This window comes from Camelus bactrianus, chromosome X, assembly GCF_048773025.1.
Source record: "Camelus bactrianus isolate YW-2024 breed Bactrian camel chromosome X, ASM4877302v1, whole genome shotgun sequence".
NCBI classification, from domain to species: domain Eukaryota; kingdom Metazoa; phylum Chordata; class Mammalia; order Artiodactyla; family Camelidae; genus Camelus; species Camelus bactrianus.
Genome location: NC_133575.1, coordinates 94880018 through 94902551, shown reverse-complemented (window position 1 = coordinate 94902551; position 22534 = coordinate 94880018). Strand labels below are relative to the sequence as shown.

The 22534-nt window shown below is 33.5% G+C and overlaps 1 long non-coding RNA gene across 12 annotated transcripts in view; it reads right to left on the bottom strand.

Moving 5' to 3' along the window:
- Positions 1-797: 797 nt before the first annotated feature.
- LOC123619413 (uncharacterized) overlaps positions 798-22534 on the bottom strand; it is an 874904-nt gene continuing 853167 nt past the window's right edge. For 11 of the 12 annotated variants that reach the window (XR_012504652.1, XR_012504653.1, XR_012504649.1 and 8 more), the window contains one exon: positions 799-20675. This is a non-coding gene — a long non-coding RNA (uncharacterized LOC123619413). Of the gene's footprint in view, positions 20676-22534 lie in introns of all 12 variants that reach the window. The other variant, XR_012504656.1, reaches the window with a different exon arrangement.

Below are 22534 nucleotides of genomic sequence, written 5' to 3'. Positions count from 1 at the left end.
GAATTATAAGAAAGTATAAAAATTATGTGGTATCAAATAGACAATATCAACAAAGATAAATTTTTAAGAATAAAATAGAAATTCTGAATTTGAAAACAGAAATAACTAAAATGAAAAATTCAAGTGAGGGACTCCATAGCAGATATAAGTAGGCAGAATAATTGGTGAACTTGAATACAGGTCAATTAGGTTTATCCTGTCTGAGAACAATAACAAAGAATTAAAAAAAGAACAAAAGCCTTAGATACTTATGGGACACAATCAAGCATACCAAGATACACATAATGGGAATGCCTTAGAGGATAGAGAAAGGCGTATGTTACATGATGAATTGTGTTACCCTGGAAGATATATTGAGGTCCTAATCCCCAACACCTCAGATTGTGACCTTATTTAGAGATATGATCTTTATAGATGTAATCAAATGAAAATGAAGTCATTAGGGTAGGCCCTAATCTTATATGACTGGTGTCCTTATAAAATAGGGCAATTTGGACACAGACACAAGGAGGATTATGTGAAGAGACACAGAGGGAATACAGTGTGAAGATAGAGGTGGATGTAAATGCTAGCATAGTAGTTAGTAAATTAAATCTCTTTTCTCTTTCTCCCTTCTTTCTCCCTTCTTCCTTCCCTTCACCCACACACCTAACTATATTTGCATACACATACTGAGAGTGCTGCTATTTGGTTTATAAATGAGGAAAATTATAGGAAAAAACAATGTATGAAGCCTAGTTACAAGGTTAAAATCAGAACATTATATTCTGATTGGTGAATTGCTGAAAAGACTTCACTTAAGACTGCATATATTTCTTTTATCATGGAGATAATTTTAATTTACTTAAATAGGCTTGATTTGAGCCTCATACATGTACTAAATCAATCCCATTTCTAAAGGAGGCCTCATAGGAACAGATTCTGAATTATAGAGAGTTTATAATTAATTAAAACTGTACCTTATATCTCAAAATTCAGCTGTAAAATGTAGTTAGAGCATACTCAGTTTAATTTGGGGTATGGATAAGTTTTCTGTAGAGGCATTATGGACTCACAGATTACTACCCATTCTAATGGAACTCCCATTTCAGTGCAAAATGTTGTCCTTCATGGCTAGTGAAGTGGAAAGCTAAGACTATTTGTGTCAGAATAGCATTTTCCAATTTGTTATCTCAGGGGGAAAAGCCATTTTTTCCTAATCCTGAAAATGTTTCCCATGAAGTGACAGCAATCAGGGATATTTTTGGCCAATGCAATAAGCAAGTAAACCAATCTATAAAACCAGGCTGTGGTATGAGCATATAGGTCAATCTTTCCACTTGATTTTGATTAACACTGTCATCAAAGACATAGAAATCAAACTTTCCATCGAAGTCATGGTTATTCTGTGCCACTCAGATTCTACTGCATGAAAGAAACCTTTTGTGTGATTTAACTGTGGATTTACAGGAAGCCAAAGGAGATACTTCTGAGATATTACTATAATTGACTAGATTTTACTCTAGAATAAAACATGCATGTCACATAGAACTTAAAATCACATAAGTGTGTTCTCTCAGTCATGGTGTCAACAGCAGTCTGGTCATATGGAACTCTATCAATGAGTCCACAGATGTTCAAGCCTAAAGATAAAGTAATCTAAATTATTCTCCTGATATTATTATTAGCACCATTATTATTAAGAAAGGAACGCAACCTCTGCCTATGTCCTGGAAACATCTAATACTCAGTTTTATGTCTCTACATAGGAGTCAGCTTGTAGCAGAGACAGGGACACTAGTCAAGTGAGCTGCAGTTTAAAGATCTTAAGTTTGCTAGATGTCAAGACAGGTCAGGATCTGAAAAACAACTTGTTCAGGAGGAGGGTAGGAAATTGGTTATTGTTAGCCACACAAGAAAATAAAGGCTCTGAAAGCCTGCAGGTCAAATCAGTTGATTCCTGTGATGACTCAGTGGTAACTTCAAGGTGCGATAGACCTGGACTAGTTAAGAAAATCAAGTTAAATCATAAGGCAAGGTAGACTGCAAAGTTGTATAAAAAGTGCCTTGGCCAGGGATTTAAGCTTATTCTGCAGAACAGGGTTAGAAACACAATTGTAGGCCTGAGGAAATCAGAACTAAGGGAACTGTAAATAGATAAGCTGAGATCGAATTTCTACGAAGTATTAAACAGGACGGTGTCATTACACAAACGTTAAAAAAAAAATCATGTCTGAATTGTTAGAAAGAGAAGGAACTTATAAGAAGGTTTTAAAGTGGGTTCCAGGTAACAAAAGCCTATGCTGTAGTACAAAGAGATTGCAACCATTAATCCAAAGAGAAAATTTAGACAGAGTTTCCAGACACATAGTAGGAAGAAAATAAAAACTTAATTTCACCTCTCTCTGAGCAGTTTTAACAGCAGACAGACTAACTTTAATGAACAGAGAAAATTGGAAGCAGAAAACTAAAGTTTAGGAAATATAACAGATTAGGACAGTGATACTAGCAGACTGGGCATGGAATAAGTCTGGTTGTTAGTTTTTAATATTCTTTAGTCTTCCTGATATGTAATGCCAGTATTGGGCAACAAAAGTAATAATAACAATAACAATAACAAATACTGCAACATTGCAATGAGACTTATAGTTTATAAAGTGCTTTCACCAACGTCATCTCATGGGAAACTCACAGCATTTGCACCTGGTTGGAGTAAGACATGAGAGCTGGAATTATAAAGAGGGTTGATTACACAGCCAGATACCACAAGGAGAATAATTTGGGGGATCTTCCTTCTCCTTTTGTGAAGTGCTTTTCCAAATATTTTGCCTACTTTCATTTTGAGTGGTATGTCTTTTCCTTTTTGATTTCTAAGAGTTCTTTCTACATCTTGGATACTAGATCTTAGTCAGTTATATATATGGAAAATATTTTCTCCTACTCTAAGACTTGTTTATCTTATTTATTTTCTCTTTTAAACTTTATATTATGGAAATTAGAACAGTACAATGATCTTCTATATGCCCGTCACCCAGATTCAACAGTTTATCAACACATGGCCAGTTTTCATCTATATTTCAACAACTTTCCCTCTTTCCATATTATTACTCATTATTATTGTTAACTAAAGTCCATATTTCATTCAGATTGCCATAATTTTTATGTAACGTCCCTTTTCAGCTTCACAATTCCATCCAGGAAACCACATTACATTTAGACATTAAGTCTCCTTGGGCTCCTCCAGATGGTGACAGTTTCTTAGGGTTTCCTTCTTTTGATGACCTTGACAGTTTTGAAGAGTACTGCTGGAGTATTTCGTGGAATGTGCTTCAACTTGGGTTTGTCTGATATTTTTCTCATGATTAGACTGAGGTTATGGACTTTTGAGGAAAAGACCACAGACGTTAAAGTGCCATTCTCACCAAATAATATCAACGTAAGTACACGCTATTAGTAGGTTAACCTTGATCACCTGACTGAAGTAATGTTTGTCATTTCCTCTACTGTAGAATTACCCTTTTCTCCTCCCTTCATAGTGTACTCTTTGGAAGCAAATCACCAAGTGACATTCAAGGGGTGGGGAGTTAAAAGTCCACTTCCATGAGAGTACAGTTTTACACAAATTATTTGGAATTCTTCTGCACAGATTTGCCTATTCTCTCCATTTATTACTTCTTAAATCATTTATTTTTATCAGTATAGACTTATATTTATTTTATACTTTGGGTTATAATCTGATGCTTATTTTAATTTTTATCCAATATTTATTTTATGATAGCTTTGGCCATTGGACACTCTTTCAGGTGGCTCCTATGTCCTTTTAGCATACCCTCCATCATGTATGTGTGTGTGTGTGTGTGTGTGTGTGTGTGTGTGTTTGAGACAGACAGACAGACAGACAGACAGACAGACAGACAGATCTTAGCTTTTCCTTACTTTCTGTCACTAAAAGATGCTCCAGGCTCATCTCATATTATTCCCTTTTTCATCCCTAGCTTCAGTCATTTCTCCAAGAAGCCCTGGTTCTTTTTATTGGAGAATGCTAAAGTATTAGAAACCAAGATCTTATTTTTACAATTTTGGGGGAGTTTTTTTTTGGGGGGGGGGATTCAGTTTATTTATTTATTTGTTTATTTTAGGGAAGGTACTGGGGATTGAACCCAGCACCTCATGCATGCTAAGCATGCACTCTACCACTGAGCTATACTCTCCCCCAGAAACCAAGATCTGGACACTGGATGTGCTCATTGCTACAAGGGTTTTGCTTCTAGGCCTTTGAAGCTGAGAGAACAAGGAAATATGTACATATAATAACCTATGTATATATACATATCTATAAATATTTGTGAATGTAATTATTTTTATTAATATTAAGCTAAACATGAGTTCATACTGATACCTCCAACTTTAATTCTTTATCACATAGATCATTCTAGCCTATCCCCTTGCTTGCCTGTAACCTCTCACTTCAACAATGAGAAACCTGGCTCCCATCGTCTGCCATCTATTTACTTATTTGTTCACTGCAATATATATGTTGTTATGGACTGAATGTTTGTCTTTCTAAAATCCATGTGTTGTAGTCTTACCCCTCAATATGATAGGATATTAGGAGGTGGGATCTTGGGAAGTAATTAGGTCATGAGGGTGGAAATCTTATAAATGGGATTAGTGCCCTTATAAAAAGAGACAAGAGAGAGCTTGCTTCCTTTCCCTTTGCTCTCTGCCGTGTGTAGACACTGTGAGAAGACAGCCATATACAAACCAGGAAGTACGTTCTCTCCAGACATGGGATCTGCTGGCACCCTGATCTGGGACTTCCTAGCCTCTAGAACTGTGAGAAATAAGTGCTTGTTGTGTAAGACACCCAGTCTATGCTAGTTTCTTATAGCAGCCTGAACTGACTGAGACACTAGTATAGGAGTTTTGGAGTTGTTAACCAGTAATATGTGAAATAACATTACCAACTAGGATACAGTGCTTATATATAGCTACTTTTACCTTTAAACTCATTTACAAAGTTACTTTATTCATTTAGAAAGTTATAAACTTATGCTGATTTACAAAGTTACTTAGGTCAGAAGCTTTCCCCTCACCTTCCTTCCATGTGGAAATATGGTCATATATATGTAATAATACACACACATATGTATATAACTTATAAAAATTATATATTAATGTATAATTATTTGTAATTTTAGATACATATAAAATACAGTTAAATTCCTTTGTCACAGTCTGTATTCCATCTTGGGATCCCTAACCTCCTAAATAATTATTTTAAATTTGTATTTATTAAGTATCACTCCTTTGACTGTAAAGTTTTCTGAGTTTTGACAAATGCATAGTGTCATACAGCCAACATTACAGTATCATATAAAACAGTTTCACCATGTGAAAAAATACTCCTCTGTATTTCATCTGTTCAACCTGGACCTTTCTCTAAACCTTTGGCAACCACTGATCTACTTTTCATCTGTGTTTTTGCCCTTTTCAAACAAAGTGGCATATGAAAGGAATTATACAGTATGTAGCCTTTTTAAGTGGGCTTTTTTCACTTCGTAATACACATTTAAGATTCATCAATGATTTGGTGTGGCTTGATTGCTAATTTCTTTTTATCACTAGTAGTATTCAATTGTAAGTATGACTACAGTTTATTGAAAGGCATCTTGGTTGCTCACAATTTTTGGCAATAATGAGTAAAGCTGCTATAAACACCCATGCACAACTTTTGTTGTGGACATATGTTTTAAAATCAGTTGGATAAATACCTAGGAGTGTGATTGCTAGATTGTATGATAACACTGTCTTTAGCTTTATACAGATCTGTCAAACTGCCTTCCAAAATGGCTGCAACATTTTGCTTCTCCATCAGCCACGTATAAGAGGTATAAGAGTTCTTCTTGCCTACATTCTTGCAAGCGATTGACATTGTCAGCCTTTTTAGATTTTAACCATTCTGGTAGGTATGCAGCGACACCCCATTGTTATTTCAATTTTGCATTTCTCTAATAACAATCATATTGAGCTTCTTTTCACATGCTTATATGCCATCTGTATAGTTTGTCTGCTGAACTGTCTATTAACATCTTTTGGTCATTTTTCAGTTGAGTTGTTATCTAATTTTAATAGTTTTTGTACATTTTAGATACAAGTTCTTCAACTGATATGTGATTTGTAAATAAATTCTCATAGTTAGTAACTTGTCTTTTCTCTTATCAGTGTCTTTGGCAGATTAAAAAAAGGTTTAATTTAAATACAGTTAAACTTATTTTTTCTGTCATACATTGTTTTCGTTGTACCTAAAGCTCATCACCAATGTGAACATCACAAAGATTTTCTCCTATATTTTATTCTAGGAAATTTATACTTTTGCATTTTACATTTATGTGTATGATCCATCTTGAGTAAATTATTGTGGAAGGTGTAACCTCTGTATGTAGGTTTATTTTATTTTATTTGTAAATGGATGTCCAATTTTTCCAGCAACATTTATTGAAATTACTATCCATTCTCCATTGAATTCCCTTTCTACCACTGTCAAAAAATAAGTAGACATTTGTATGGATCTATTCCTTGCTATCTCTATTCTCTTCCATTGACTTATCCATCTATTATTTCCCCAGTACAATCCTGTTCTGATTACTGTAGCTTTAAAGTCTTGAACTTGGGTAATATGTGTCTTCCAACTTGTTATTCTTAAGTATAGTGTTGGCTATTTGGCCCTTTGCCTTTCCATATGTATCTTAGAATTGGTTTATCAAGATCTACAACAGAGCTTTCTGAGATTTGTATTGGGATTATATATATCCTATAGACCAAGTTGGGAAGAAATCTTAACTTCTTAACAGTTCAGTTATTAACAGTTGTTAACAACTTCTTAACAATAGTTAATTATGTAATCCATGAATATAGAATACATTGACATTTACTTAGCTCTTCTTCTTTGAGGTTTTTAGTGTTTTGTAGTTTCCTTCATATGGATAATACACATATTTTATTAGATTTATACCTAAGTAATTCATTATTTTGGTGCTATCGTAAACAGTATTGTATTTTAAAATCTGAAATCCCCTTGTTAATTGCTGGTACATAGAAGAGTAATGGACTTTTTCGTACCGATCTTGTACCCTGCAACCTTGTTATATTTGCTTAAAGCAATCATATCATCTATCAATAAGGACAGTTTTGTTACTTTATTTTCAATCTGTATGCTTTTTATTTTTCTTATTGCACTAGGTAAGACTTCCAATATAATATTTAATAGCAATGGTGAGAGGATATACTTTCTATTTCTTAATCTTAGAATGTGTCAAGTCTTTCACCGTTAAATATGATATTAGCTATAGAGTTTTTATAGATGTACTTTATCAGGCCGAGGAACTTCTTTTCTGTAGTTTTTTTAGTGTTAGATTTTGTAGATTTTACCATGAATTCCCATATGATTTTGAAATAAATCTAGACAATATATTATTGAATCTATACAAAATAATAACTTTAAGAATCATAACCATAACATAACCCATTATCACACTTAAAATTAACAATAATTTCTTAGTATCATCAAGTACATAGGTGATATTCAAATTTCCAATTCTCTTATAAATATCATGTTTTTGATAGTTTGTTTAAACTAGGATCTTAATGGGTCCTCACATTGTGATTACATGGTATACCTGTTAAGCCCCTTAATCTGTTTTTTTTTCCTAATAACACTTCCATTTTCCTTTAAATTTAAGAAACTAGTTTATTTGTCCTATAGATTTTTCACATTCTGAATTTTGTTAATTGTATTCCCATGGCATCATTTAGGTTTTAATAGGTTTTCTGTATTTCATGTAAATTGTACTAGATCTCAAAACTATCAGATTCAGATTAATTTTTTTGAAGATTATTTTAAGAGATGTTGGTGGGTTTACCACCAGAAGGCAAATAATTTGTCTTTTTGAAATGTTAGCAGATCAATGACTAGACTCATTTATTCATTAAGAGTTGCAATATGGTGATATTCTGTTGGTCCTTCTTTATTCCTTAACTGGAATACTACTGTGAAAATAAAACTTCCTTCACCCATATTGTTGTCATCCACAGAAATGAGACAGACTTCTAACCCCATCTACATCTAAACTTGGTTTAGATGTCAAGACTGATAATGCCACAAATATACTAAGAGGGTGTGAAAAAGTTATTTCTCACATAATAAGGCTTTCTGGGGAGAAAGTAGTATGCTCCCAAGAACTAAGAATTGCTTGACAGGCAGAGAAAGGAGTCTGGCTTGGGGTTTTATTGTGGTTAGAGGGTGGGGCTGATGTGAGGGTTCCTGCACTGACACAAAAGGAGGGAGCACCTATGCTATTGTTTTTAACAGCTTGCCAAGATTTGGTACAGAAAAGGAAAGAGAGAGGTAGGAATTAAAAGCTATGTATGGTTTCATGGTATTCTGGGGAGGGTTTTTTCTACTCTGGTCATATTTACATGTATAAGTTTCTTCCTTCAAAGAATATCACACCAGTATTATCAGAATTAGGGCTTCCTCCATGGCAACAGTTGCTTTAAATCTATCTATCTATCTATTTATCAATCATTTATTTTAATAGACTTTATTTTTTTAGAGTAGTTTAAGATTCACAGCAAAATTGAGCATAAGGTAAAGAGACTTTCCATGTATCCCATTTCTCCATATATGTTTTACCTATCTCATTATCAGCATGCTTCACCAGAGTGGTACATTTGTTAAGATTGATGAACCTACATTGATACACCATTGTTACTCAGAGTCCATAACTTACATTAGGAACTACTCTTGGTGTTGTTGTACATTCTATAGGTTTGGACTATGGCATGGTTTCCCCATTAGAGTATCAAACAGAAGTTTTACTGACCTAAAAATCCTCTGCTCCCGTTACTCTTCATCTTTCCTTCCCCCCAACCCCTGATGACCACTGATGTTTTTACTGTCTCCATAGTTTTTACCTTCTCTAGGATGTCACATAGTTGAAATCATGCAGTATATAGCCTTTTCAGATCGACTTCTTTCATTTAGTAATATGCATTTAAATTTCTTCCATATCTTTTCAAGGCTGAATAGCTCATTTGTCTTTACTTCTGGATAATATTTCATTATCTAGATATATCACATTTTATTTATCTATTAACCTACAAAAGAACACCTAGATTGCTTCCAAGTTTTGGCAGTTATGAATAAAGCTGCTATAAATATCCAGGTGTGTCAACATGTTTTCAATTCCTTTGGTTAAATGCCAAGGAGAACGATTGCTAGATCACGTGGTAAGAGTATATTTAGTTTTGTAAGAAGCTACCAAACTGCCTTCCAAAATGTGTACCATTTTAAATTCCATCAGCAATGAATGGGAGTTCCTGTTGTTTCCAATCTTCATGAACATTTTATTGTCAGTTTTCTGATGTTTTAGCCATTCTGACAGGTGTGTAGAGGCATCTCATTGTTGTTTTAATTTGCATTTCCCTTTGGACATATGATATGGAACATCTCTACATATGGTTGTCATCTGTATATCTTCTTTGGTGAGGTGTCTGTTAAGGCCTTTGAACCATTATTTAATCAGATTGTTCATTTTCTTATTGTTGAATTTTAAGACTGTATATTTTGGGTAACAGTTCTTTATCAACTATGTCTTTACAAATATTTTCCCCAGTCTCTGCACTGGCTTTTCATTCTCTTGACATTGTCTTTTGCAGAGCATAATTTTTTAGTTTTAATTAAGTATAAATTATCAATTATTTATTTTATGGATTGTTTTTTGGTGTTATACTAAAAATCATTTTTTACAAAATCCTGAGGTCATCTAGATTTATTTTCTAGGAGTTTCATAATTTTGGGTTTTGCATTTAGGTATTTAATCCATTTTGAGTTCATTTTTATGAAAGGCTTAAGGTCTATGTCCAGACTAACTTTTTTTTTTGCATGTGGATGTCCAGTTGTCTTAGCATCATTTATTGAAAAACTTATTTTTGCTTGATTAAACTGCCTTTGCTCCTTTGTCAGTGATCAATTGACTATATTTATGTGGGTCTATTTCTGGGTTCTCTATTCTGTTCCACTGATCTATTTGTCTGCTTTCTCACCAGTACTACACTGTCTTAAATATTATAGTTTTATAGTAAGTCTTGAAGTTGGGTAGTGTCAGTACTCCACCTTTGTTGTTCTTTTCCAATATTGTATTGATTATTATAGATATTTTTGTCTCTCCATATAGAGTTTAGAATCAATTTGTTGATATCCACAAATAACTTGCTGGGAGTTGGGTTGGGATTGCACTGAATGTATAGATCAAGTTGTGAAGAAATGACATCTTTACAATATTGAGTCTTCCTATCCATGAACATGGAATATCTGTCCATTTATTTTATTCTTTGATTGCATTCATAAGAGTTTTGTTTTCTTCATATAGTTCTTGTATGTATATTGTTATATTTACACCTAAATATTTCAATTTTTTGGTGATAATATAAATGTTATTGTGTTTTTAATTTCAAATTTTACTTGCTCATTGCTAGTATATAGGAAAGTGTCTTAGTCTGTAGGACTTCTATAATGAGATACCATAGACTTGGTGGCTTATAAACAACAGAAATTCATTTCTCATAGTTCTGGATACTAGAAGTCCAAGATCAGGGCGCCAGTGTGGTCGGGTAAGGGCCCTCTTCTGGGTTGCAAAATTCTTGTTGGATTCTTACATGGCAGAAAGGACAAGCAAGCTCTTTGGAGCCTCATTTTTAAGGCACTAATCCCATTCATGAGGGCTCTATCCTTATGACCTAATCACCTCCAAAAGGCCTGAACTCTTCATACCATTACCTTAAGGATTAGAATTTAAATAGGGGTGAGGTTTGGGAGCACACATACTTTCAGAGCATAACAGAAAGTGACTGACTTTTGTATATTAACTTTGTATTCTGAAATCTTGCTATAATTGCTTATTAGTTGCAAAAGTTTGTCAATTGATTTTTAGATATTGATTTTAAACCAATCAATCTTGCTAAACACTCTTATTAACTCTGGTATTTTATCTCTAGATCCTCTTACAGTTTCTATGTAAACAATTATCAACTTAAAAGAAATGTTACTGTCATTATTTGATCAGTCCTTACCATTTTATTTTTCTTGCCTTATTCTGCTGGCTAAGGACTAGCAGTAAAATGCAGAATAGAAAAGGTGATTATTTGGACTTCATAGAAATATATCTAAAATAAAGAACAGTTTGTTTTTTTGTGTAGAGAAAACATGTATCATCTGTAGTCACAGGAAAAAAAACATATATATATTTGTCTGCTTGGCAAACCTAACTTCATGTGACAGCTGCTACTGTCTGACCAGTGATAATAAAATCTGTTGTATATCCCTTCTCCTGCCATCTATTTTTGTGCTTCTTTGGATATGTTAGGGAAGGAGAAAGCAGCTTTGCAGGAGGACATATGTTCACTAAACTGTGGCCAATCAATTTGGATAATCTCTAGTGTGAATTTTCACCCCAGGCAGACAAGTTTTTTACCACTAACCAAGCTCTGCTTTCTGTAGAAATAATCGAGTGTTCTCAGAGTTCACAGAAGTCTAGTATACATTTCTAATTTTTAAGCAGCACAAGATTAGTTTTTTAAATATAGGGAATACTGCATATAAATAAAATTAAATGTTGCAAAAGGTTTTTGATTGGCTACTTTTATCTTATTTGTATTTTAGCCAAACTGACAATTAACTGATTGAAAAAAATACAAAATGTATTCAGGTATTAATGTTTTTTTTCTTGAATGACAAAACAGTTTTGTTTTTCCCAAAGTTTTAAAAAGACTTTTTTAAAGTATGGTAAATCTGTTCAGGTGAAGTAGTTGGGAAGAAGCATTGTTAAGTTTTGAGGGATATATGGGGGAAAAAGTTTGTTTTTAAATTGTCTGTTTTCTTACTTCTCTTTGCCCTCTCCTCTTGACTGTTCCCTTGTTTACCCTAATGGTTCCCTTCCTTCTCCAACAAGGGAACCTTCAAGTGGGAACATGTTTACTATTGCAGGGGTGGCAAATTACTTTCACAGGAAAGTTTGCTACCCCCGCCTATATCCAAGTAAGATACAAATTAATCATGATAGCCTTTCCTAATGAACAGTGACACAGCTGAAGATTATTTCTCAGCATGGCACTCCAGGTGGTCAATCAATTGAATCTGCACTGGAGATGGAAAGTATTTATGATAGCATAAAATAGAACACACTCTCGGAGTTGAGATACTTTTTTGGTCATAAAGTAAGAACTTGCTGTTTCTTCCATACAGGTCTGGCCTGTTGCCTCTAGACCATTATGACTAAAAAGTACAGACTATTAATTTTTAACCACTAGAATCCTGAGATCAGTAAAGTTTTATTAATGATCATCTATAACCAATTGCATTACTATATGTATTTTGGAAAAGGTAAAATACAGAAGCTTTCTAAATTTTGAGGGGGAAGCTAATGTAATTCTGCTGCATATTGGTTTTTTACCACGATGGTTTTCTAGATTGTTCAATAATTCTCAGGGAAAGATATCCAGCGGATATTAGAATAATAAGTGAACAGAATTTTCTATGTGTTCATCTTCCATGCAGCTGGAAGCAGGTGTCTCACTGTCTGATTCAATGCTAAGTGGGGCAGGAGGAGGGATTGGAAAAAACTTTAGTTCTTGAGCTTCAAAGAAATTTCTAATGGCTGTAATGAGTAATATAGAAAGCCATAATTATTTCTGAATACTTTGCCTTTAAGATGATGTTTTGGTAAATAATTAGCTTGTAATGGCCTTGATAATTTCTGACATCTGTTACCTCAAATCTGCTGATTTTACTTTTGAAAATAGCAAAAGAATATTCTTGAAACATTGCAAAATTGAATGCAGAGATATTCCAAGTACTGATTTGGAAAGAGACTTGGCATATCTTTCCCTGGATTTTAAAATGCAATGATCTATCATAATCAGAAAAAGGAACCAAACTGGAATATGCAGAGGTTAGCAATTGTCTATAAAATCTTATTTTTTCTCACTGTATTTCATATTTGAGAGAGAATGTATAAAATGGTGCCTACCAAAGATTATGGGAAGAAAAGTTATCACATCAGTGAAGTTGTCTATTCTAAGAACTTAGCTACCAAGTTAATTAATAGTTAAATCCTGATGCTTTTCATTCTCTAGGAACTTTCCTATAGAAATTTTTGATTTTTAAATTGAGAGCCTTAAAAGATGAATTTTAAGTGCATCATAAGAAGCCAACATATGCCTATTTTATCACTGATCTATGAGGAAGAAGTCAGGGTATGGCACATCTAAACAAAACATAAATGACCCCTGCCTTTGGAACCCAGATCAATATTTATTTTGTCGAGAGTCTTTCTGAATTAACCACACTTTACTGAGTAAAGTTTAAGAGTAAAACCTACATAGGCAATATCATGAAGTTCAGAGACTGGTTACCTACAGTTTGAAAGCAAACTTTTTCAAAAGGTTGGCTGCTGTGAATTTTAATTGCGAGAAAGCTTACTGCACACAACATTGGTTTAGTACTAACTTGATGCATTTTATATTTATCGTTTAGTGCATGTATCTTGAAATAACTAAATGGAATGACTGTCATTTCTTGGGAATGTTGTTAGAAAGCATTTATAAATCATACCTTTGGAATATTCTTAGTTTATATCATATACCCATCAAAAACCATAAAGTAAAATACAGTACCACTTAAATTAGATATGCAATTTACAGTAGTTAATACTTTGAAAGCACTCTTTTTTGCCCCTTCAGGCTTGCACTTGTACTGATAAATTAAAGTTGTTCTGAATCCAACATATAAGAATAGATTATACGAAAACCAATAACTTTTAAAACATTGTAACTGCTCACTACAAATGCATTCCAAATATAAAAAAGCAAGTGTATGAATGTTTGGAATGCTAAATGAATTGCATCAATCAGATACATGAGGTTTTATGGAAACCTTTCAATAAATGGCAGTGCCGCAATGGCATAAAGAGATAGGGTGTAAAATAAGTATAGTGCATCCACTACAAATATTTTTATCTTGAAAGTTTTTGTTTGGCAAGAATAATGACTACCATTTACTTAAATTAATTTGGAAACACCATTTAAGATGCTTAAATTAACCAAGTGTATGTCTTTCAAGATTGCTTTTGCTCCCAGATAAGTGTTCTTACCCACTATTTTATGACATTTGTAATTTCTTATCCACTGTTTTGTGACCAATGCTGAAACATTTTCAGGAGGCCCATTTTCGAGGCTGTTTGACAACTCCACAAGGTATCTGCCACTGGGTGAACTGTGGAGGCTTACATTACAGACTACAAGTCAGATGATTAAGTTCTTTTTCCAAAGTGAAAACTAAGGGTTGACATTAAAATGCAAGTCTACATTTAAATAGGAGTTTTTCCTTGACAATGAATATAAACTGTGATGCCAATAATGACAATAATACAATTAAGTTAAATGACATCCCCAATATTTTTTTAAGAAATACATACACATTTGCCCACTTATTTCATGGTTTAATTTTTTATCAGTAGCTCAATCTAATATTTACAGTCAACTTTTCTATTTGTGGTGTACTTAAACTGTGGTATTTCCAGTTCTACTGCTTTTAACACTGTTTTAGAACCTAAAACGTCTAGTTCCAGCCATTTCTGAAGTATAGTGATCCCTATATCTATTTTATCAGAAAGAAGATATTAACCTTCAGCTGTTAAGTTTAATTTATCAAGTTCATTTAAAAAAGAACCCTATTTATGGCTTCTCATACACTGGCTGAACTTATAAAATCTTTCTATTCTGGTGATATTTTCTGTTCCTTTACTTGAGATATTTTCCATTTTCCCCTTTACTAAAGGACATTTCAGAACCTTCACAACTTGTGTCTTCCTGATATAAACTGCTTCTACTGTAGCTATTCCTGTCGAAGCCTACTCTTTTGTATTACAATTGAAAATTTTATTATTTATTCTACATTTTAAAAGCTGAAGTATAGTTGATTTAAAATATTATATTAGTTTCAAGTGTACAATATAGTGATCCAGTATTTTTACAGGTTATACTCCATTAAAAGTTATTACAAGATAATGGCTATAATTTCCTGTGCAATACAATATATACTTGTTGCTTATCTATTTTATGTATAATAGTTTGTATCTCTTAATCACCCATATCTTGCCTCTTTCTCTTACCTTTCCCTACGGGTAAAAACTAGTTTTCTATATCTGTAAGTCTATTTCTGCTTTGCTATATACATTCATTTGCTCTATTTTTTAGATTCCCATATAAGTGATATCATGTTGTATTTGTCTTTGTCTGACATTTCACAAAGCATGATACTCTGTAGGTCCATGCACATTCCTGCAAATGGCAGGATTTCATTTTTCATGGCTGAGTAATGTTCCATTCTGTATATGTATATATGTGTATAGAAATACTTTAAATCATTTCAGTCCGTTATTTTTGTTAATGAGATATGATACATTCACTTTGAAAGTTTAAACTGACTAAATTCTTGGAAAAATCACAACTTGATATTTTATTTATTTAATGATGAATTTTTTTTACTAATTTGATTACAATGATTTTTTAATTGAAGTATAGTTGATTTACAATATTGTGTTGGTTTCTGATGTGCAGCATAGTGATTCAGTTATACATATATATATATATATATATACTCTTTTCAAATTCTTTTTCATTATAGGTTAAACTATTGAATGTAGTTCCCTGTGCTATACAGTAGGACCTTGCTGTTTATTTCATATACAGTAGTTTGTATCTGATAATTCCAAACTCCTAATTTATCCCTCCTACCACTCCCCATTTGGTGACCATAAATTTGTTTTCTATGTCTGTGAGTCTTTTTCTGTTTTGCAAATAAGTTCACTTGTATCATTATTTTAGATTCCATATATAAATGATATATACTTGTCTTTGTCTGAGTTACTTCACTTAGTATGATAATTTTTACACTCTCCATGTTGCTGCAAATGGTATTATTTCATTCTTTTTTATGGCTCAGTAGTATTTCACTGTACATATATACCACAACATTTTTATCCATTCATCTGTTGATGGACATTTGGGTGTCTTGGCTATTGTAAATAGTACTGCTGTGAACATTGGGGTACATGCATGTTTTTGAATTAGACTTTTCCCCAGATATATGCCCAGGAGTGGGATTGCTGGATCATAGGGTAAGTCTATTTTTCAGGGGTTTTTTTGTATGTATATATTTTTGTTGAAGTATAGTCAGTTTACAATGTTGTGTCAATTTCTGGTGTACAGCATAATGCTTCAGTCATACATGAACATCATATATTCCTTTTCATATTCTTTTTCATTATAGATTATTACAAGGTATTGAATATAGTTCCCTGTGCTATACAGTAGGACTTTATTGTTTATCTATTTTATATATATTAGTATACTAAAAAATATCGAGCTCCTAATTTATCCCTTCCCATTCTCTTTCCCCTCTGGTAACCATAAGTTTGTTTTCTATGTCTGTGAGTCTATGCCTGTTTTTAACATAAGTTCATTTATCTTTTTTTTTTTTTTTTAAGATTCCACATATGAGCGATCTCATATGGTATTTTTCTTTCTCTTTCTGGCTTACTTCACTTAAAATGACATTCTCCAGTTTCATCTATGTTGTTGCATATGGCATTATTTTTTATTTTTTTATGGCTGAGTAGTATTCCATTGTATAAATATACCACAGCTTCTTTATCCAGTCATCTGTCGTTGGACATTTAAGGTTGTTTCCATGTCTTGGCTATTGTAAATAGTGCTGCTATGAACATTGGGGTGCGTGTATCTTTTTGAATTAGAGGTTTACTTTTTTCCAGCTATATACCCAAGAGTGGGATTTCTGGATCATTTGGTAGCTCTATTTTCAGTTTTTTAAAGGAATTCCATACTGTTTTCCATTGTGGCTGCGCCAAACTACATTCCCACCAATAGTGTTGGAGGGTTCCCTTTTCTCCATATCCTTTACAGCATTTATTATTTGTAGACTTTCTGATGATATCCATTCTAACCAGTGTGAAGTGATATCTTCTTATTTTGATGCGCATTTTTCTGATAATTAGCAATTCTGAGCATCTTTTCACGTTCCTGTTAGCCATCTGTATGTCTTCTTTGGAAAAAAAAAATCTATTCAGGTATTCTGCTTATTTTTTAATCAGGTTTTTTTTGCATGTTGAGTTGTATGAACCATTTACACATTTTGGATATAAACTCCTTAATTGGTCTAAGCACTAGCAAATATTTTCTCTCATTCTGTATGTTGCCTCTTCATTTTGTTAATAGTTTCTTTTGCAATGCAAAAGCTTTTAAGTTTGATTAGGTCCCATTTGTTTATTTTTGGTTTTATTTCTTTTTCCTTGGGAAACTGATCTAAGGAAATATTGCTACAATTTTTGTCAGAGAATGTTTTGCCTCTGTTTTCTTCTAGTTTTATGATGTCATGTCATACATTTAGGTTTTTAAGCCATTTTGAAGTTATTTTTATATTTGGTGTGAAGGACATGTAACTGATTAGTTTTCCCAGCACAACTTGTTGAAGAGACTGTCTTTTCTCCATTGTACATTCTTGCCTCCTTTGTCATAGATTAATTAACTATAGGGGTATAGGTTTATTTCTGGGTTCTATAGTCTGTCCCATTGATCAATGTGTCTGTTTTTGTGCCTGTACCTGCTCTTTTGATTACTGTAGCTTTGTATATAGTCTGAATCATTGAAGCGTGATACCTCCAGCTTTGTTCTTTTTCCTCAAGTTTGCTTTGGCAATTTGGGGTCTTTTGTGGTTCCATATAAATTTTGGGATTATTTATTCTAGTCATGTGAAAAATGTCATGGGTAGTTGGTAGGGATTGCATTAAATCTGTAGATTGCTTTGGGTAGTATGGCCATTTTGAAAACATTCATTCTTCCAATCCAAGAGCATGGGGTATTTTTCTGTTTCTTTGTATCATCAATTTCCTTCATCAATGTTTTACAGTTTTTAGAGTATAGGTCTTTCATCTCCTTGGTTAAATTTATTCCTAGGTATTTTATTTTTGATGCAATTTTAAATGGATTGTTTCTTGCTTTCTCTTTCTGATAGTTCATTATTGGTGTATAGAAAAGCAATAGATTTCAGTATATTAATCTTGTATTCTGCAACTTTGTTGAATTTATTTATTAGTTCTAACAGTTTTCTGGTTGAGACTAGGATTTTCTCTAAAGTATCATGTCATCTGCAGATAGTGACAATTTTTCCCTTTATGTCTGTTAGTATTTGCTTCATTTATTTAGGTGCCCCTGTATTGGGTGCACATACGTTGATGAGTATAATATTCTCTTCTTGAATTGATCCATGTATCATTGTATAATGCCCTTCTTTTTCTTTTGGTATAACCTTTTTAAAAAGTCTGTTTTGTCTCATATGAGTATTGCTACTTAGCTTTCTTATCTTTTTTGTTTGCATGGAATTTCTTTTTCCATCCCCTTACTTTCAGTCTCTGAGTGTTTTTAGCCCTGAAGTCTTTTGTAGGCAGCATATTGAAGTGTCCTGTTTTTTAAATCTTATCAGCAGGCAGCCATCCTATGTCTTTTGACTGGATATTTAGTCTATTGGCATTTAACATAGTTATTGATATGTATGTGCTTATTGTCATTTATTACTGGTTTGATGATTTTAGTATGCTTGTGTGTTTTTGTGTATCTATTATAGGTTTTTCATTTGTGGTTTCCATGAGGTTCATATATGTGGCCCTATATCCACTTGTTTTAAAGTGGTAGTCATTTAAGTTTAAACACATTATTTTTTTACTCCCCCCCACCCATTTTGTATTTTGATGTCATATTTTACATCTCCATTCTTATCTCTTAAATGTTTATTGTAGTTATACTTGCTTTTTCAATTTTTTGTCTTTTAATCTTTGTACTGGCTTATCTGAGACCTTATTATCTATTTGCGTTTCCTAGTAGGATTTTTCCTTTCCTATTGCTTCTTATGTCTTTTAATCTTAAAGGGTCTTCTCTAACATTTCTTTTAGTGTCAGTTTAGTATTGATGAATTATTTTAGTTTTTTCCTTGGCTGAGGTATTTACTTCTTCTATTCTAAGTGGTAATCTTGCTAGGTGGCGTATCGTGCGTCACAGGTTTTTCCTTTTCAGGACTTTGACTATATCATGCTACTTCTTTCTGGCCTGCAAAGTTTCTGCAGAAAAATCAGCTGATAGCCTTATGGTGTTCCCTTGTATATGATTATTTGTATTTCTCTTGCTGCCTTTAGAATTCTCTCTTTATATATATCTTTTACCATTTTCATTATGATATGTCTTGGTGTCAGTCTGTTTCAGTTTATCTTGTTTGGGACCTGTGCTTCCTGTGCCTAGATATCCATTTCTTTTGTTATGTGTGGGAAATTTTCAGCCATAATTTCCTCAGGTACATTTTCAATTCTCTTCTTGGACTCCTATAATAAGAATGTTTGTACAGTTAATGTTATTCTAGAGAGCTCTTATACTGCTTCTATTTTTTTAATTGTTTTTCTTTCTGCAGTTCTGATTGGGTGATTTCCATTATTCTAACCTCCAGATCACTTTTGCATTCCTTCTAGTGTGTGTGTGTGTTTAATTTCAGCTATTAAATTTTTCATTTCTGATTGGGCCCTTTTTATACTTTCTAGTAAAATTTCTCACTGTGTTCATCTCTTCTTTTCCCTAATTGAATTAACTTTTTTTTTTTAATCAATGCTTTCAATTCTTTATCTGGAAAATTACTTATTTATATTTTATTATTTTTTTCCAGTGGTTTTTCTTTTGCTCATTCAATGAGAGTAGTTCCTCTGCCTTTTCATTTTGCTTAACTTGCCCTGCCTCTATGCGTTTAGGTGAACAGCCACCTATTGTGGTCTTGAAGAGGTGTTCGTATGTGGGAGGGTCCTGTACAGATTGTGTGTCCAATGCCTTTAGTGTTAGAGCTAGAATGATGTGTGAGTCTGGACTGCCCCTCTGCTTAGTAGCCATCACTGTCCTATTGGGGGTGGGGTCTGATCTCCAGTTGCTGGAGCAAATATGCTGCTTGAGTAAGTATCAACAGTGGCTACCACCACCCCACCCCACCCCAGATACAGTGCTGCACTGTGACAAGGCATGAGCAGGGCTGGGTGATCTCTTGGCTCAGGCTGGGGCATGTACCAAGGATGTCCAGGAAAACCTGGCAGCCGCTAGAGCAGACCTCTCTCCTCCCTTCCTCAGGGGCAAGCCAGTGTGTCTTCACTTCTCACAAGTGAAGTCTAGGCTTCTCACCACCCTCCTGTTAGTACCAGGGGCTAGTCTCTCCTGTGTAGGATCCCAGGACTTGGGCATCCAATCTATGGCTCTCACCATCCACTCCCCAGGTAGGTGTCTGCCCACGTATCCTCCGTTTCTTTAGACCCTTCCCAGGGTCACAGGTCTTGACCAGATCATTTTTCTTCCCTTCCTACTCGATTTTCTGTGTATCTTTCTTACCGCCTTAGCTTCTATAAGAATCTTCCTGCCATTTTCCAATCGGTCTTTAGTGAGAATTGTTCCACATTACAGATGTATTTTTGATTTGTCCTCTTTATCAGCCATCTTGATCCTTCTTCCCAGTTGAAAGTTTTCAAATATATTTTTACCTAGAAGAATGAAGTACTTTAATGCAAATATATGGTATGTTTTTTCATACTTTTCCATTTACTGTGGTACTCATACATTTATGTTAAAGTAGTCATTTAGTAGATCCACAAGATTCTATGTATTTATGTTGCCTCATCCTATTTTTTTTTAAGAAATCTTGCTTGCCAGGGCATTAACTTATTTAGAAATATATGAAATTTTTATCAAGAATTTCATAAAAATCTTACAGCCATATTAGCAACATGCTATTAGAGATTTGCATTTTTAATAACAGCATAATATGAATAATGCCCTGGCCAGAAAAGTATAATCTGCGTTTAGGAAACATCCCCAAATTTGTTAAATAGTAGTTTGGAATACTGGAAGGAATATAAGATTTGGAGTCAGATAGACGTATATTGGCTTTACTTACTACTAGCTGAGTAACAAGTACTAGCAAATAAATGAATTATCTTAACCTTTAATTAAATGGAAATAATAGTGCTGACAGAAATGCTGTGATGATTTAACTCCCAAAAAATAATTAATGTAGCAGTTCTGGTATACTATTGGTGTTAAACAAACATTTCTTTGCACTTGTATCTTTCCCTTCAATTAAATGAACGCTTATTAATCCTTGCTAAATTCTAGATTAGATGTTATTAGATGCTAAGACTGTGTTACATGTACATTGTTTAGAACAAAAAATTGGTAGAAAACACATTAACTACATTGAAAGGGGCTGAAATTCTGGGGTCATAGATGGTAGCTATGATATGTGCAAAATATTTGAAATTTCCTAGACTAGCTTTGAATTTCCAAGCAATCCTAACAAGTATTATCATCCCTATTTTATAGATAAGGAAACTGAGGTCCAAGTAAGATAATTTCTCAAGGTCACAACTACTGGTAAGGGCAGAGTAAGAATTCGAACCTATGCTGTCTCTTAGATGAAAGATCATGTAGTTTAAGAATCAAAGAAAAATTACTCAAATATTGGCAAGAAATAGCACCTATTTCAGATCATAAGAATTTTTAAAATATCACTGAGTACATTAATTCAGGAAATGGTACTACTATGGTACCCATATGAAGATAAACCCTTCTGTAATATTACATTAGTCCTTGGAATGACCTGGCCTGTATATTAGCTAAAAACTTCAACAGTCCCCTTTATTCAATATGGGGCTTGGGGCTCAGTTATCACTGTGTGTCCTTTGTATTTGAAGTTCGGAAATCCAAATTGGGACTTTTAAGTTTCTCCATAAATCCTGTTTGGCAGCTAGCTCTTTATCAATACCCTGAGCTACCCCAGATGTTCATATATACTCTGCAGTGTGTGGAAAATGCCATGGTTCCCAGATTAAGCTGTCAGTCAGGCACTGCAAAGAGCCAGGTAAATTTCTTTTTAAAAAGGTAATATATTAGATTAGTGTTTTCCAAAGAGTATTCTAAATAATGCAAGTCTTGAGAAATGTTCAATAAAATACAAGCAATCAAAACACAAACTAAATACAAAATGGTTAATTGGTCACATAAAATTGGGACAAGATGTATACTGTATCATCCTCATGGAGACTCATAGCCACACATTAGCATATTAAGATTAAGTCTTTTAATTATAAAAGTTTAAAAAATATGTATCAGAGATCTTATGCTTCTCATCTATTTCTATTTTCAAAACCCTTTAAAGACTTCTGGAATGGTGACAATGTTAGGAGCCCAGGGAGTCATCTATTAAACTGATCAAAATTAGCAAAAACAAACTTAAAATCTCTAGAGCCTGATTAAAGGGCTTACAACCAATAGAGAAGCATTTCTTCCGAAAAATCTATAGGAACTTGGTAAGAAGAGTGAAAGGTAGTGGCATTCTAGCTAA